The following is a 16,722-nucleotide window of genomic DNA, read 5'->3' as shown; positions in this document are numbered from 1 at the left end:
TGTGGGATTTATATATCAGAACTCTAACCAACTATGTATATACAATATACATATATGAGATATTTTTCCTTCTGCAGTCTACTCAATCGCGAGTGTTCGATGTATAAATTAAAAAATAAAAAATAATAAAAAAGGTGGATAAGTAGATGTCGGTCTGCTGTACAGTAGGTTACAAATGGCTCACTGTAATGGATGGTGTTAAATTTGAATTCAATGATATAATATCATTGTATAAGAAAAACGATTCTGAGCGAAAACGGTCAGTCAGCCTATGATATTACCAAGTATATTTGATGATATTATTGTGAATAAAGTAATTTATATATAACCTATTTACACGGAGCCTTGTTTTAAATTTTCAATCCTTAGCCATAAAAGTTAAACATTTTATACATTTTTAACTACAAAATAATTTATTAATTATAAATTTGATAAATGTTGTCAAAATTTGAACTTTAAATGCTTATAAAAAAAAATTGTGCCTATGTATTTTTAATATTTTTCAACTGCTATTAGAACGATATGTCAGGAGCCTTATATTAAAATTTCACGCTTTTTTACCCAACAAATATAATTTTATTGATATTTATAGAAAAAAAAACTAAAAAAATTTAAAACTGACAATGTACGTAAACAGCTCAAAAAGAGTCAAAATATTTTCAAAATTTTATGGTGTATAGAAAATGCTAATATAAACATTCAATGAAATTTTCAAGTATCTACAGTCATTCGTTTTTTAATTACAATAAAATAAGAAAATTGTTACATGAGAAACAACTTGTTTTATAATAATGACGAATTTATTATATTATATTAATATATTATACTTACGTATTTCATATATTCTGGACACAAAAATGGCTGAACAATAACATTATTCATTGTGATTAAAATTATACTGAATATGTAGGTACAATAAAAAAAGCCCAATTTTGGAATTTAGATCACTGCAGATCACCAATGTTTTTTTTATGTCAATATATTTTTCTTCCCGGATATATTTTATTTAACAACGTTAACACTAAAAACACAATGGTCTTATTCTTATACTCTTATACTCTTATATAAACTTGAAAATATGAGAAGTTATGTAGGTACTACCAAAACTGTATAATAAGTATATAACAATAACATATTAAAATATACCATCCAGGATATCCAAGTTATCCAATAATACCCACATTATACTATAATAGCAAATGCGAAAACACGAAAATATAGAATGCGACACCTGTAGCTCATCTTACAATTTAAACATAATATAAAATATTATAATATTCATGGACTTCCTTAAAGCGGACAACATCAAAATTATCAAGCAGCAACTTATACCCTACAAGAGAATCTCATACAAGACTACCAGAGACACAAGCAATCAATCAGACTCTAAAATTAATTGGAAAAATTAAAATTTTCAACTTAATATTATGTAAAAAAATCCAATTTTATACAAAGTCAATAGTCATGTATCTTTTTATTAATATCGTACAAATTTACCAATAACAAGCAGATGGCTTATAGCAGTCAAAGTTTAAAACAAAATTAATGTAATTTAACAATAAAATTAAGATATTTTAATCTTTTCGTAAAAGTATCAAATTATGACTTTATTTATGTAATTTATTATTACATCGTATGAACTGTAATACTAATTGACGAATTCCATATATAATATCTAATACTTATTATTATTAAAACAAGGTACATCAAAACTACTCTTTTTGGCCTCTTTGCCCTTGGATTTCGACAATAATACGAAAATTATGTACAATTTATAATAATATTAATTTCATATACTTAAATAGTTTAATGTAGTTAGGTTAAGATAATACTATTACAAGTAACTACGCTTTTCAAAAATAATCATTCATGTGAACTTTTTTAATTTATTTATCATTATTTAACTGTGTCAACAGAGTTATTTTGGTAACTCAACAGGTTTTTTTATTATTACCTCACATAAATCCTGTCGTGTCTCACGTCAAATCCTTTTAGAATAGTTCAAAGATGGTCATTAAAGTTTGTTATTTATTTCCAAAATTATTTGTATTTTCTCTAGGGAATTACTGCAATGTGTTAGGTCGTAATGGTTTGGAGAGCAGGTTGAAAAATAAATGTAAGACCATTTGACAACGTAGACAATGTATATCTCACAAGACAAAATGTCGCCGCATTAATATTATCATAAGAAGAACTTTATTTGAAAGTTTTTTTTTTGAAAAATATTCTCCTTTATAAAAATAAGTTTTTTTAAATTGAATCTTATGTTCAAATTACATGCCAATCAAAGTAGTAGGTATATAGCTTTTTTATTGATATTTTTAACGAAAAATAATATAAATTAATATAGCTATTAACTATACGCACCGTAATAATTTGTTTTGAGAAAGTATCTTATGAAATATGCAGATAGTCTAATGTATAACATTTTCACATACATACATAAATACAGATTGAGAGTATAATATGTTTAACCATTAAATGGATACTAGTTTTTTTATAAATAATGAAATTAGTAAAACGCTAAAAATCTTTTTTTGAATAATTTTTTATGAAATAGGATATTCAATAAACACGTCATAGGGCAATTAAAGACATTATTTGAACATCCAATTAGTGTTGTTATTTTATTTATACATTGTTATAATACAAATATTCATCGAGTAAGCCTTACGTTCCAATTATAATTATTAATGATTAGTTATAATTTAATAGGTACCTAGCTTTTTTAATGAACTCAAATTTTTATTTGATATATATAAATTGAGGAATTTAAAAAAATGTATTTATACATAGAACTCAATATTATATAATACCTTTGTTGGTCACACTGGACCGTTGTGGTGTTGTGGTGGATGGACACAGCCAACTAGACAATCGACATACAGACAGTTATGACGTCGTGGCCGTCTATGCTGTGTGAGCAGCAGCAGTGTGCCTATTTCCCTGGTTGTTATTATTTATATTTTAACTGTTAATAATTTTAGTTGAACATTCAGTTTTCTTTAATAAAGTTAGTGATATAACGTTACTGTATTTCTTTAGCTAACACCCTAGACCTTAGCTAAAAAGCTAACAAAATATGTTTTATTAATGCGAATCGTAAATAGAATGTAAATACCCTTGAACTTTGAGCTGATAAAGAAATGGTATTTAAAATTGCAGTAAATATACTAAAATACTGTAGGTCACAACTCACAGCTGATAGAACCATATTAAATACTCTTTAAGCTATACACTGGGTGATTTTTTAATTTTTAAGAATGCTCAACCCCATTTTTACTTTTAATAGAATATTTGAGTACGCACCTATAAACCATATTTTAAAATGTCTGATATTTTTTGTACCTACTACTTTGGGAGTGTTCTGTCGCGATACGAACTTCTATTTTTCAAATGAGAACACCCCTCCTTTTTCACTGTAAATTAATTAACTGATGATGAAAATTTGGATGTATCTAAATCAAAATTCTAATGAGTAGTTTCTGAGTTATTAAACTAGTTATATCAATTTGTATAAAAATCCTTAAAAATGTTTTAACAAAAATATTACTTAAATGTAATATTAGATGTAATATTTCTTATACTTTATAATTACTTTAATTTTTACATACATTTTCAAATTATCTAATCCCGCATAGCATACTTAACCCATTGCCATTGTCATATTATCCTTATAGAAGATACACAAATTTAAATAACTCAAAAACTAATAACTCAAATTTTGATTTAGATACATCAAAGTTCTCAAAAAAATATCTGCTGAATAATTAAAAGTGGAATAGTTTTTCTATTTGATAAACAGAAGTTTATATTGTCGCAAGATCATCCGTAAGTGGCAAAAAAAATCTCAGTTATTCGAAAATATATTGTCTTTAGTTGTATTTAAAAATTCAAAATTTGAAAACATGCATAATTTAAGCATACAAATAGGATGAGCATACTTAAAAAAAGGTGGGTAAGTGGATGTCGCTCTGCTGTACAGTAGGTTACAAGTGGGTCACTGTAATTGATGGCGTTAAATTTGAATTCAATGATATAATATCATTGTATAAGAAAAACGATTCTGAGCGAAAACGGTCAGTCAGCCTATGATATTACCAAGTATATTTGATGATATTATTGTGAATAAAGTAATTTATATATAACCTATTTACACGGAGCCTTGTTTTAAATTTTCAATCCTTAGCCATAAAAGTTAAACATTTTATATATTTTTAACTACAAAATAATTATTAAATTTGAAATTTGAATTTTAAATGCTTATAAAAAAAAATTGTGCCTATGTATATTCAATATTTTTCAACTGCTATTAGAACGATATATCAAGAGCCTTTCATACAATTCTCATGTTTTCTACCCAACAAATAAAATTTTATTGATATTTATAGAAAAAAAACTAAAAAAATTGAAAACTGACAATGTCCGTAAACAGCTCAAAAAGAGTCAAAATATTTTCAAAATGTTATGGTGTATAGAAAATACTAATATAAACATTCAGTGAAATTTTCAAGTATCTACAGTCATTCGTTTTTTAATTACAATAAAATAAGAAAATTGTTACATGAGAAATCGAGTGAATATCAAATGTTGTAAAAATATAAATTTCAGACGCTCATAAAAATTTAATTTAAGTCTCTTGTAGACATTTTTTTTTTTTTGATAAAGGTAGACAAACTTATGAGTAATCTTATATTACATTTTAAAACCTTAGATTTAAAAAGAAAAAATTTTATGAATTCTCAACTCAAAATAATTTGCTAATTTTCGTGATTTTTCCGTATTTTGTCAAAATTTGAACTTTAAATGCTTATAAATAAAAACTATGACTAAGGATTTTTAATTTTTTTCATCTGCCTTTGAAACAATAACCTAGGAGCACCTAAGCCAAAATAAAAAAATAAATAAAAAAATAAAAAAAAAACACACATCATTGTAAAATCAATACATTCATTGCTTCGCTCAGAATCTAAAACAACACATGATTCCTCAAATATTTTTTAAAATCATAAAGAAACTGAACCTTAAACAATTTTAGATATTTTGATGTAATTCAAAAAATGTTTGTAATAGAAACTTGAAACATTCCACTTTAACTTAAACTATAATTTTCTATATACGGCATACGCAATGACATTTTCAAATATTTATACTTATTTTAAACTATTTATACCACGAACCTATTCATCTGTTCTATGGTTGATCAGACTATGAACTAACTCATAAGTTAATAATAGGTACAGCTATAGTAAAATTATATTAGGTAGGTAAATAATTATCATATAATATGATATAATATATGCAATTTGTTTTTGAAAAAAGGTTAGTTCATTCTATACCATATTAGTGTTGTTACTAATAGATAACCGAATTACTTATAACAAGATAAATATTTATATGTAATGAAATAAGCTTAGAAATATATGGAATTCAAATTAAATCAATCTATAATCCATTACGCAGTGACCTACCTACTCGATGACAAGCATACGCGCAACATCGGGTTAAAATTCTGGGGGGCTACAGCCCATAGGCATGCACATAATAAAACTATTAATTTAGAAAAAAAACCATTGGGTGGTTTAAACTTAAATCAATAAGGAATATTTTTGATAGTAGGATTATTGTATAATCTTAGTCAGGGTGGCTAAGCCAGGGAATCCCCCCCCCTAGTTGCGCCATTTATGACGAGGTACAATCGACACCTTATATACATCATAGCCACTTCCCTGGATTTTTTTTAATTACATTTATGTACAATCTAAAATAGCTCTTTATTAGCTTTGCTCAAGTCACGTTAAACTCATACAAACTAAAGCTTAACAAACTAAACTTCGATTAACTGTTTTTAGTGTAATTAATTGCTTTTAGACTTAAAAGACAACACTACCGGACAAATAATAACTAACTCAAAACGCGATTTCTTGAAACTAACGTAAACTCTTACGAGTTACCATGTACTATTAAACCTATATAAAATCGAATAAACTTCTAGTTTGAGACGATAGTTGCCCAACATCCAAATAGGTAGGTACGCATTTCTAAATACTAAATAGTTACCTACTGTTTTGACTATTTAAATAGTAGTATATACATAGTTGCGTTAAGTTCCGTATCAGAAATCATAGGTATATAGCAATATCTTAATTATGTATTATGATTTTAATAAAAAAAAACCCATTCATTTTAGACAAAAGGATAAATAATTATTAAGGTATATGACATAGAATTATGAAATATGTAAAATATTAAGACAATTTGAAAAAAATTGTACAGTAATAATAAATAAGTAAATAATAATAATATCTATAATGACACCCGAGATGACGCCCTATACGACAGTCAGTATATAATAGAATATTCACAAAGATAAACATTGTAAACTTAAATATATTTTTATTTTATTTTATTAGGTTATAAAAATTATACTCGAAATTACACAATATTTCACGTACATGTCCCTAATCGTTTCACATTGGAATTAAAAAATTCGTTTTGTACCTTAGTAGTGGGATAAAAACGCAAAACTTTTATTAACCGTTACAATATTGTACCCGTTGCACTAAGTTGCAGTTTAAAATTCGACGCTCATTATAATATTTAGTTCTCAAACATAGTGTAATTATAGTGTATTTTTCTATTTCTAAAACAACAGTGATATAGTTAAATTGAAATTTAGTTTTATAACATGCGTCAAGCATCCTATCTATCATAACAAATTACGATGACGGTTAATAATTATTAGAGATAACTTTTTTAAAACTGAATTGGACCAAAAACATTGGGTAAAGTATCTATTTATTTGAATTTTTAACCATCTACTGACATTACTTATGCACTTTATGAACTATTTTCTATTGCTCCTAGCAACGAAAAAATATCAGTGTTTTTTGATTATATTTTAGCAAATATTAAAAATAACAGCAGATATCCATCATACCTCGGGACTGTCCAAAAAATGGGCCAAGGATTACCAATGGTCCAGAATCAGACTAAACAAATGACCAATTTTATAAACCACGCCCATTAGTAGTTTATACTTATAGACTACAGAAGTCTCAATAGCTCAAATCACACATTTATAAATATAAATTTGAATTATATACTTCAACCACAACTAAAAATACTTCAAGAGCAAGAAAATAATTCGAGTTATTGAGACTGGATTGTATATTAAAGTACTTAAAGAACATCAAGTAAAAGCTTACTTAAAACTATAATTACATTGACAAAAACGACGAATTTTATCTCTAAAGTCATCGCTAAGAGATGAAGAAATTTAAAACTTTAGAACATGATTCTCAAAATATAATCACTGTACAGTTTATTTATTTGTATACATAATACATAGATATATGAATCTAGTAATACATAATACTTAGTAACATTTTAATGGAAATTATGCTAAAAAAATGTTAAATACTAAAATACGAATCCATTGATAATATGGGAGTGTACTTCGCCCTGATTAATAAAATTACCACTACATATTTTTAGATTCTGAGTGAAACGATGAATGTATTGATTTTACAATGATGTGTGTTTTTTTTTTTATTTTTTTTTTTATTTTTTTTTATTTTTTTTTTTATTTTTTTTTATTTTTTTTTTATTTTTTTATTTTTGTGTCTGTGTACACGATAAGTAGTCGAAATAATGCTTCGATTTTCGACTTCAGTATCTTGTTCGATGGGAAAGTGAATATCGTTGGTGCATTGGGGAGGTCAAAATTTTAATTTCCCAGTAGTTTTCAAAAGCGATGTGAAAAACAAAAGAAAAATTAAGGAAAAACGGGAATTTTTACGCAAAATCGATTTTTAACAAAATCGATTTTGGTTATTGGTGTAACTCTAAAACAAATGACCGTAGATGCATGAAATTTTCACTGGTTGTTTATATTTGCATTTTCTATACACAATACAATTTTGAAAATAATTTGACTTTTTTTGAACTGTTTACGGACATTGTCAGTTTTCAGTTTTTTTAAATTTTTTTTCTATAAATATCAATAAAATTTTATTTGTTGGGTAAAAAAGCTTGAAAATTTAATAGAAGGCTCCTAGGTTATTGTTTCAAAGGCAGATGAAAAAAATTAAAAATCCTTAGTCACAGTTTTTTTTTATACACGTTTAAAGTTCAAATCTTGAAAAAATACGGAAAAATCACGAAAATTTGCAAATTATTTTGAGTTAGAAATTCATAAAAAATTTTCTTTTTAAATCTAAGATTTTAAAATCTAATACAAGATTCCTCATAAGTTTGTCTAACTTTATCAAAAAAAAAATTTCTACAAGAAAGTCAAATTAAATTTTTATGAGCGTTTTAAATTCATATTTTTACAACATTAGATATTCACTCGATTTCTCATGTACCGATTTCCTTATTTTCTTGTAATTCAAAAACGAATAACTGTAGATACATGAAAATTTCACTGAATGTTTATATTAGCATTTCCTATACACCATACAATTTTGAAAATATTTTGACACTTTTTGAGCTGTTTACGGGCATTTTCAGTTTTCAATTTTAGATTCTGAGTGAAACGATGAATGTATTGATTTTACAATGATGTGTGTTTTTTTTTTTATTTTTTTTTTTTTTTATTTTTTTTTTTATTTTTTTATTTTTTTGTCTGTGTACACGATAAGTAGTCGAAATAATGCTTCGATTTTCGACTTCAGTATCTTGTTCGATGGGAAAGTGAATATCGTTGGTGCATTGGGGAGGTCAAAATTTTAATTTCCCAGTAGTTTTCAAAAGCGATGTGAAAAACAAAAGAAAAATTAAGGAAAAACGGGAATTTTTACGCAAAATCGATTTTTAACAAAATCGATTTTGGTTATTGGTGTAACTCTAAAACAAATGACCGTAGATGCATGAAATTTTCACTGGTTGTTTATATTTGCATTTTCTATACACAATACAATTTTGAAAATAATTTGACTTTTTTTGAACTGTTTACGGACATTGTCAGTTTTCAGTTTTTTTAAATTTTTTTTCTATAAATATCAATAAAATTTTATTTGTTGGGTAAAAAAGCTTGAAAATTTAATAGAAGGCTCCTAGGTTATTGTTTCAAAGGCAGATGAAAAAAATTAAAAATCCTTAGTCACAGTTTTTTTTTATACACGTTTAAAGTTCAAATCTTGAAAAAATACGGAAAAATCACGAAAATTTGCAAATTATTTTGAGTTAGAAATTCATAAAAAATTTTCTTTTTAAATCTAAGATTTTAAAATCTAATACAAGATTCCTCATAAGTTTGTCTAACTTTATCAAAAAATAAATTTCTACAAGAAAGTCAAATTAAATTTTTATGAGCGTTTTAAATTCATATTTTTACAACATTAGATATTCACTCGATTTCTCATGTACCGATTTCCTTATTTTCTTGTAATTCAAAAACGAATAACTGTAGATACATGAAAATTTCACTGAATGTTTATATTAGCATTTCCTATACACCATACAATTTTGAAAATATTTTGACACTTTTTGAGCTGTTTACGGGCATTTTCAGTTTTCAATTTTTTTAGTTTTTTTTTCTATAAATATCAATAAAGTTTTATCTGTTGGGCCAAAAAGTGTAAAAATTTAATACAAGACTCCTGATATATTTTTACAATAGCAGTTGAAAAATATTGAAAATACATAGGCACAGTTTTTTTTTATAAGCATTTAAAGATCAAATTTGGACAGAATTTATCAAATTTATAATTTAATAATTATTTTGTAGTTAAAAATTTATAAAATTTTCAACTTTTATAGCTAAGGATTGAAAATTGAAAACAAGGCTCCACGTAAATAGGTTATTTATAAATTACTTTATTCACAATAATATCATCAAATATACTTGGTAATATCATAGGCTGACTGACCGTTTTCGCTCAGAATCGTTTTTCTTATACAATGATATTAATATATCATTGAATTCAAATTTAACACCATCCATTACAGTGACCCACTTGTAACCTACTGTACAGCAGAGCGACATCCACTTATCCACCTTTTTTTAGTTTTTTTTTCTATAAATATCAATAAAGTTTTATCTGTTGGGCCAAAAAGTGTAAAAATTTAATACAAGACTCCTGATATATTTTTACAATAGCAGTTGAAAAATATTGAAAATACATAGGCACAGTTTTTTTTTATAAGCATTTAAAGATCAAATTTGGACAGAATTTATCAAAATCTCGAAAATTATCAACCATTGTAATTAATAAATTATAAAATGTTCAGTTTTTATAGCTAAGGATTGAAAATTTAAAACAAGATTCCATGTAAATAGATAATTCGGTTACCAAAAAATCTAAAAAATACACAAGCACAGTTTATTTGTATAGTCATTTTAAGTTCAAATTTGGACGAAATTACATAAAAACCTAGAATAACTATTTTAGTTATTTTGTTGTGATTGTATAATATTATTCGTGGGCACTTGAAACTTCTAATTTGTAATATTTTCATCGATATATTATGATGATAGTATCACGGTTTGTTGTTGATGTATAACGCGTTATATGTACCTAATGGATATTGTGATATGATTAATTTGGAATTTATTATAGGTCAATTTTTTTTTTAATACCATAGATAAGTGTATAATATGTCTTATACTTAGACTGACATATCGTCTCCACTCAGAATCGTTTTTCTTATACAATGATATATCATTGAATTCAAATTTAATACCATCCATTATACAGTGACCCACTTGTAACCTACAGTACAGCAGAGCGACATCCACTTGCCCACCTTTTTTTTTATGAAACTATTAATAATAATAGCAATCTTAAAATTTCCTAATGATTTTTGTTTTTAAATATTTTAAATTGGGGTGGAACGATGAATGTATACGGTTGTATGCTTGGTTATATGTATACAATGTATGTAGTATGTACAATGATGAGTGTAGTGTGTTTGTGTATCTTTATTGATGTTGTTGTCGATCATCACTTTTTAAAGCTACAAAATCGTTTCAATCTTTAACTTTGAAGATGGATTCATTTTATTCAAAACCAGTTTTATGGTTTTATTTTTTGTTTTAATTCAAAAACAAATAACCGTGAATGTTAACTTGAAATATCGACTAAATATTGATTTGAACATTTTCTAGATATAACAATAAGAAATAAAGACATGAAAAACTAATAAAATTCAAATTTTTCTCATGCTTATTAATAGCTCAAAAATAATCGCAATATATCAAAAATTTGACGACGCATAGAAATTGCTAATAAAAACATTCAGTGAAAATGTTATGCATCTAAGGTTATTTTTTTAGAGGTACAATAAAAAACAAAATCTTTTTATTTTGAAAGCTGGTATTGCGTAAAAATTTCAGTTTTTCCTTAATTTTTTGTTTGTTTTTCCCGGTTTTTTCTGACACTTTTAAAAACTATTGGATATTTTTTAATTCTGACCCTCCAAAGTACCTATAACAACTAAATTCACTCACCTAACAGAAAAGATGCTGTTGAAAAATATCGAAGCATTTTTATTGCCCCTAAAAGACAATGAAACACAAAAAAGAAATTTTAAAATTTAAAAAAAAACACACATCATTGTAAAATCAATACATTCATAGCTTCGCTCAGAATCTAAAATAAAATCATAATATATTATATTATTTAAATGTATAGAAATTAAGACTTGTCTTACATTTCACATATATTTAAAAATCCATTCCAGCTTAATAAATATTATAAACATCGATTTTAAAATTAATTATCTGTGTCGCTTAGAAACTTTACTAATTCTATCACAAAATGGCGTTAGTTTAAAATAACACAACTTTTTCTAACAGCCATTAACAATTAGTATTTAGTACAAATAATGTAATAAGTACTAATAACAAATTTATCTGAAATGGTATTCTCGCAAATACGATTTTAGAATCAAATATAAAAGTGATTAATTTGTTTTTAGGAATGTATTGGATTTGTGTGTGTATGTGTGTGTGTGGCATTTTTGTTGATTCAGTAGTAAGAAATAGGAAAACTCTAAAAACTATAGGTACTTATCTATATAACTATATTATGGCTAAATTGCAATTAATTACTTAACGCTAGATCATTCCAAGGTGAGTTTAACCAAACAAAATAGTGTCAAATGAGTCTATATAGATTATTATTCTGTTAGTACATTTTTCCTGAAGAATAATTATTAGAATCATTACGATTTTTTAACATAAAATATAGGTAGGTACATACGTGATAAATAAAAGCAAAATTTAAATAACCTAATGTATGAATTTCGGAATATACACAATTTAGTACCTAACTAAGTGGTAAGTAACAATTTATAATCTATATCACCTGAGTCTATAGTATAATATAATAATATAATAATTATATACTGGGGGACAAAGTGGCCAAGCGGACTAAGGCGTCGGTTGCGACGCGCATCATCGCCGGTTCGAACTCGTCCACGGGCGGCATTTTTCTTCGGGCAGTCACCGTGGTGTCCGGAGAGAGGTCGCCATCCCCCACCCAGGCATGACAGATACCTATGGGTGCCTACTTAAAAGTTCTGCCAAAACAAACACACACATGTTTAAAACCTACAGTACCCTCCCCCCACAGTTCCACAGGCTATAATGACCTCAGTTATCGAAAATTCAAAAAAAAATAAATAATAACTATATAATACCAACAACATATAATATGCAAGTAAACGCGTATTTATGACTAATATATTGTACAAATTGTAAAAAACATAACAAAATTATTGGAAATTAGCTATTCCCTTATTTGGTACATATAATATTTGTTTTTATTTGTATATATTTTAACGGAATCATTAAGTCTTTGATAGGTACATATTGGCTACTGATGGTTACAAACGCACGTGATGTACGAAACTTGAAAATTATTTCAACATACCTTTGCAAAATTTTTAGAATCAATTGGAGTTACGCTCCAGGATTAACATTACGGACCATTTTATTTTTTTTTACAAAACTTCCAGCTTAGAAGAAAATTGGGTCTTTTCCAGGTCTTTTGGTTTTCAAACTTTTAACATGCATGATAACATATCAAGTAGATACATAATTAAAATGTTTTAGTAATAATAGGTGTAGCTAGGTATATTCAAGTATTATAGTTTAAGCAAAATAAATAAAATCTTAAATATTATGTTGGGGTAGGTCGTACACGTAAATAGATACAAATATGTAAATATATTTTTTTCTTAATTCTTAATAAAGATTTCGTTGTCAACATTATAACTGAATATTTACAATACATTAAACCAATACTTTAAATCTAAATAATTTCATCACAAACCGTTCGTAAAAATTAAAATCTGTAAAAATATATTTTATTTTTCATTAGTCATCTGCATAATAATATTTAAATGAATGCTTTTTTTAGTATAGCTTAAAATATATTCAAAATATCAAATTCTTAATTTAACCATTTGCATATTATCTTTGAGATAAAAAATAAAATGTGGGCGTTTAGTTTTAATTGATATATCTGTATTTACGTGTATTTATGTGTATATTAATATATATATTATATTATACTACATATTATTACATTATATACCTACCTGATTATAATAGTTATAATATATAATAAATAATTTTGTATTTTTATTTATAATTTAAGTGTGTGTATAGTAGTTTCAATATGCTGTACACTTAAGAGGATGTCAGCGCACTATTTGTTTTTCTACCTCTGGCCCACGCACAACACATTTACGCGGAATTTTAAGAATTTTTAATCAAGTAAGTATGGTAATTGAAATGAAAAGGAATTATCAAGTAGATACTAAATGTGGAATTAAAAATTTTTTTTTTAAATTATTTAATTTTTTACAGATAAAAAAAGTTATTTTTCACTAGATTTTTATTTAGCGAGGTAGATTTCCGAAACTGAAGAACGGATTTTGTTGTTCCGAGTCTTGTTAGATTCAAATTGTCTAGGAGAAGTGCAGTGAAGATTTTCAGAACTTTATCTCCAATCGATAATTTACTACAAAGCTGTAAAGCTGAAAATCATAAAAAAAAGGCCCAATAACATTTGTTTTAATTTTTTTTGAATGTTCTGTAGTGAATTAACTATTAAAGATACAGTTCTGAAATCTTCACTTTCTCCTAACCAATGTGAATCTAACAAGACCCCAAACAACAAAATCTACTCTCCGGTTTCGGAGATCTATCTCACTAAATGAAAATTAAAATGATTTTTTGTGAGGCTGTTCACACCGGCATTTTTATGGATTCAAATTGTTATACCGCTTGGGTGTGATATCAGTTCATAAATTTCTAAAAATTAAAAATCAAGAAAGTTTACATGCTGATATCTGACTTGACAAGCGTTTTTCCATGTTTTTAAATAATCTTAGAGTAAAATCATCCATTTCAAAAAAGATAGAGAATAATATTTTTGAGAGAATAACATATCGATTTGTCTAAATATTGTCTCAAAACAATTTAAACATAATTTAAATTTACAACATTATTTTGTTTATTTTGAAAGTTGAATACAAAGTCAAATAACAATGAAATATAAAATCGATGTCATTCCCTCAAAAATATTATTCCCTATCTTTTTTGTAATGGATGATTTTACTCTAAAATTACATGAAAACATAGAAAAAACTGATTCTGCATTAATGCGTTTTGTCTATGTTGCGCGTGAGACAGAGAGAAAACAAATATCTAGCTAGTGCGCTGACATCCTCTTAACATTCTTACCTATAACATTTGATCTTGTAGGTTTTGATTGGTAATTTAATTGAATTTTGCACACTTATAAAATAATAATTAATAATAATATAACTGTTTCTAACATTATGAAATAGTTATTAAAACCCAAGTTATACTTATAGGTATTTTTAATGAATGTTGACTATCGTAGTTTTAGAATGTGAGATAAGAGAATTTCTTTACCAACTTTTTCTGAACATTAATGTATTATTAAGTAAACATTATTTTGTTTTTATTATTTATGTCACATGTGTATTAACGTAACCAATAAGGTAATTTATATAAATACATGGCGGAAATAGGTTAACTCAAGTTAACTCAACCAGGTTACCTACTTATGTCGTTACGAAATATAGATAGGTAATTATAATTAGGTTTCTTAAAAATGTAACAATTTTAAAATATCTTTGTAGTTTTATTTTAACTCGATTAAATATAGATAATTTTAACATTATACAAATTAATATGTTACGTTAATTATTTATTATACTATATATACCTACGTTTTCATTCATAATACTCTACAAATTGTACAGTAAACTCGATGCATTACACTCGTAGTAATTATCGAATAGTGGAATAATTATTATCTACATTTTAAATTAAAATTGTTATCAACAACATTTATGAATTTTCAAATGTCTATATAGTATATTTATCATGTTATTTATATACCTAATATGTTTAATTTTTTTGTCCTGTATGACTTAATATTTTTTTCTAAGTATAAGTACCTACATACCTAGTAGGTACCTACTAAATTTAAAATTTACAAATAAAATATAATTTTGATGAAATGTACTGATAAGATAACATACATTTTACCAAATTTAAAACTATCAAACCTTGTAAAATGTTAAATATCTATATTAATAAAAAAAACAATATGCACACTATATAATGACATAAATTTAAATAATTTTGGATAATATCATTAGCTAATAATTATATAATACTTATTATATATTTTAAAATATATATAAAAAAAACTTTTCATACTTGTATAGTGTAAATACAAGTATATACGTACCTACTTACAAAATACAATTAAGAAATATGGTCCTAAGACCAAAGTTGAAAGTAGGTACCGCTATAACTAGGTACTTAAATACTAAATGTGTATAACATCCAACGGGCAACGATTCTTTTCAATTTAATCATATTATATTAGTGTCATAATTCATAACTATCTATATAGTCTATACCAGAAAAAAATACAAAAAATATCTAAGTTATAAACCAAAACGAAAAAATACCGACGAGTGCTTAGTGCTTACGATTACCGATTACATTGTTTCCTCGTGTACCTGCCCACATAACACCACCGTCGTTGGAGACTCGGCCACTCGGGTGTGTTCATAATCATAAAAGCATTAGGTATAAGTGTTTAGGCAAGTACAAAATAACATAGGTATATTAAAAAAAAAAAAAAAAACCATAACTATAAAGTGGAAAAAATTACATTTCATTGTTCGGTGTCACTTACCTATATTATATTTTCGTTAACGAGACGATCCTAGAAACTTCTACGATGAATAATATAATATATTATTATGATCGTTTATTATTTTGTTCGGAACGCTGCGAAACACGCGTACGGCGGCAACAGCGGCGGAGGCGGGAACGACGACGACGACGACAACGGTACACAGCACGGATGCAAACAACGTCCGCGTGAACTACCGTCTAAGTGACGGATTTTCAAGCTTTTGGCCCATGCGGGATCGTCGTCCGAGTCTCGTCACTCCGCGGGGAGGGGGAGTATGACCAACTGTCTGCGGCGAATAACCGTGCGCGCCGCCACCGTTGCCGTTGGAGGGAGAATTATTGTGGCGCGACCGTGACGGCGGCGGCGTACGACTGACCGACCGCGGAAGGCGGAATAACAAAAATAATATTATGTAGGTACATAATAATAATATTATTTTATATTTGTATTACTATTATTATTATCGTTACGACTTTACGAGTGTTTGCGACGGTGTGGAACCGAGGCAATTATTTTTGCC

General features: G+C 26.6%; 1 protein-coding gene across 4 annotated transcripts in view; it reads right to left on the bottom strand.

Moving 5' to 3' along the window:
* The window catches only part of LOC132948482 (adenylyl cyclase 78C), a 169,487-nt gene extending 153,050 nt beyond the window's left edge, over window positions 1–16,437 (bottom strand). For 3 of the 4 annotated variants that reach the window (XM_061018963.1, XM_061018962.1, XM_061018964.1), the window contains exon 1: window positions 16,200–16,436. The gene's annotated coding sequence lies outside the window, so the exon portion shown is untranslated. Of the gene's footprint in view, window positions 1–16,199 lie in introns of all 4 variants that reach the window. The other variant, XM_061018958.1, reaches the window with a different exon arrangement.
* Window positions 16,438–16,722: the final 285 nt, after the last annotated feature.

Source organism: Metopolophium dirhodum, chromosome 7, assembly GCF_019925205.1.
Source record: "Metopolophium dirhodum isolate CAU chromosome 7, ASM1992520v1, whole genome shotgun sequence".
NCBI classification, from domain to species: Eukaryota; Metazoa; Arthropoda; class Insecta; order Hemiptera; family Aphididae; genus Metopolophium; species Metopolophium dirhodum.
Note: the sequence above shows the minus strand (reverse complement) of the source record. Positions and strands in the feature narration are given on the sequence as shown.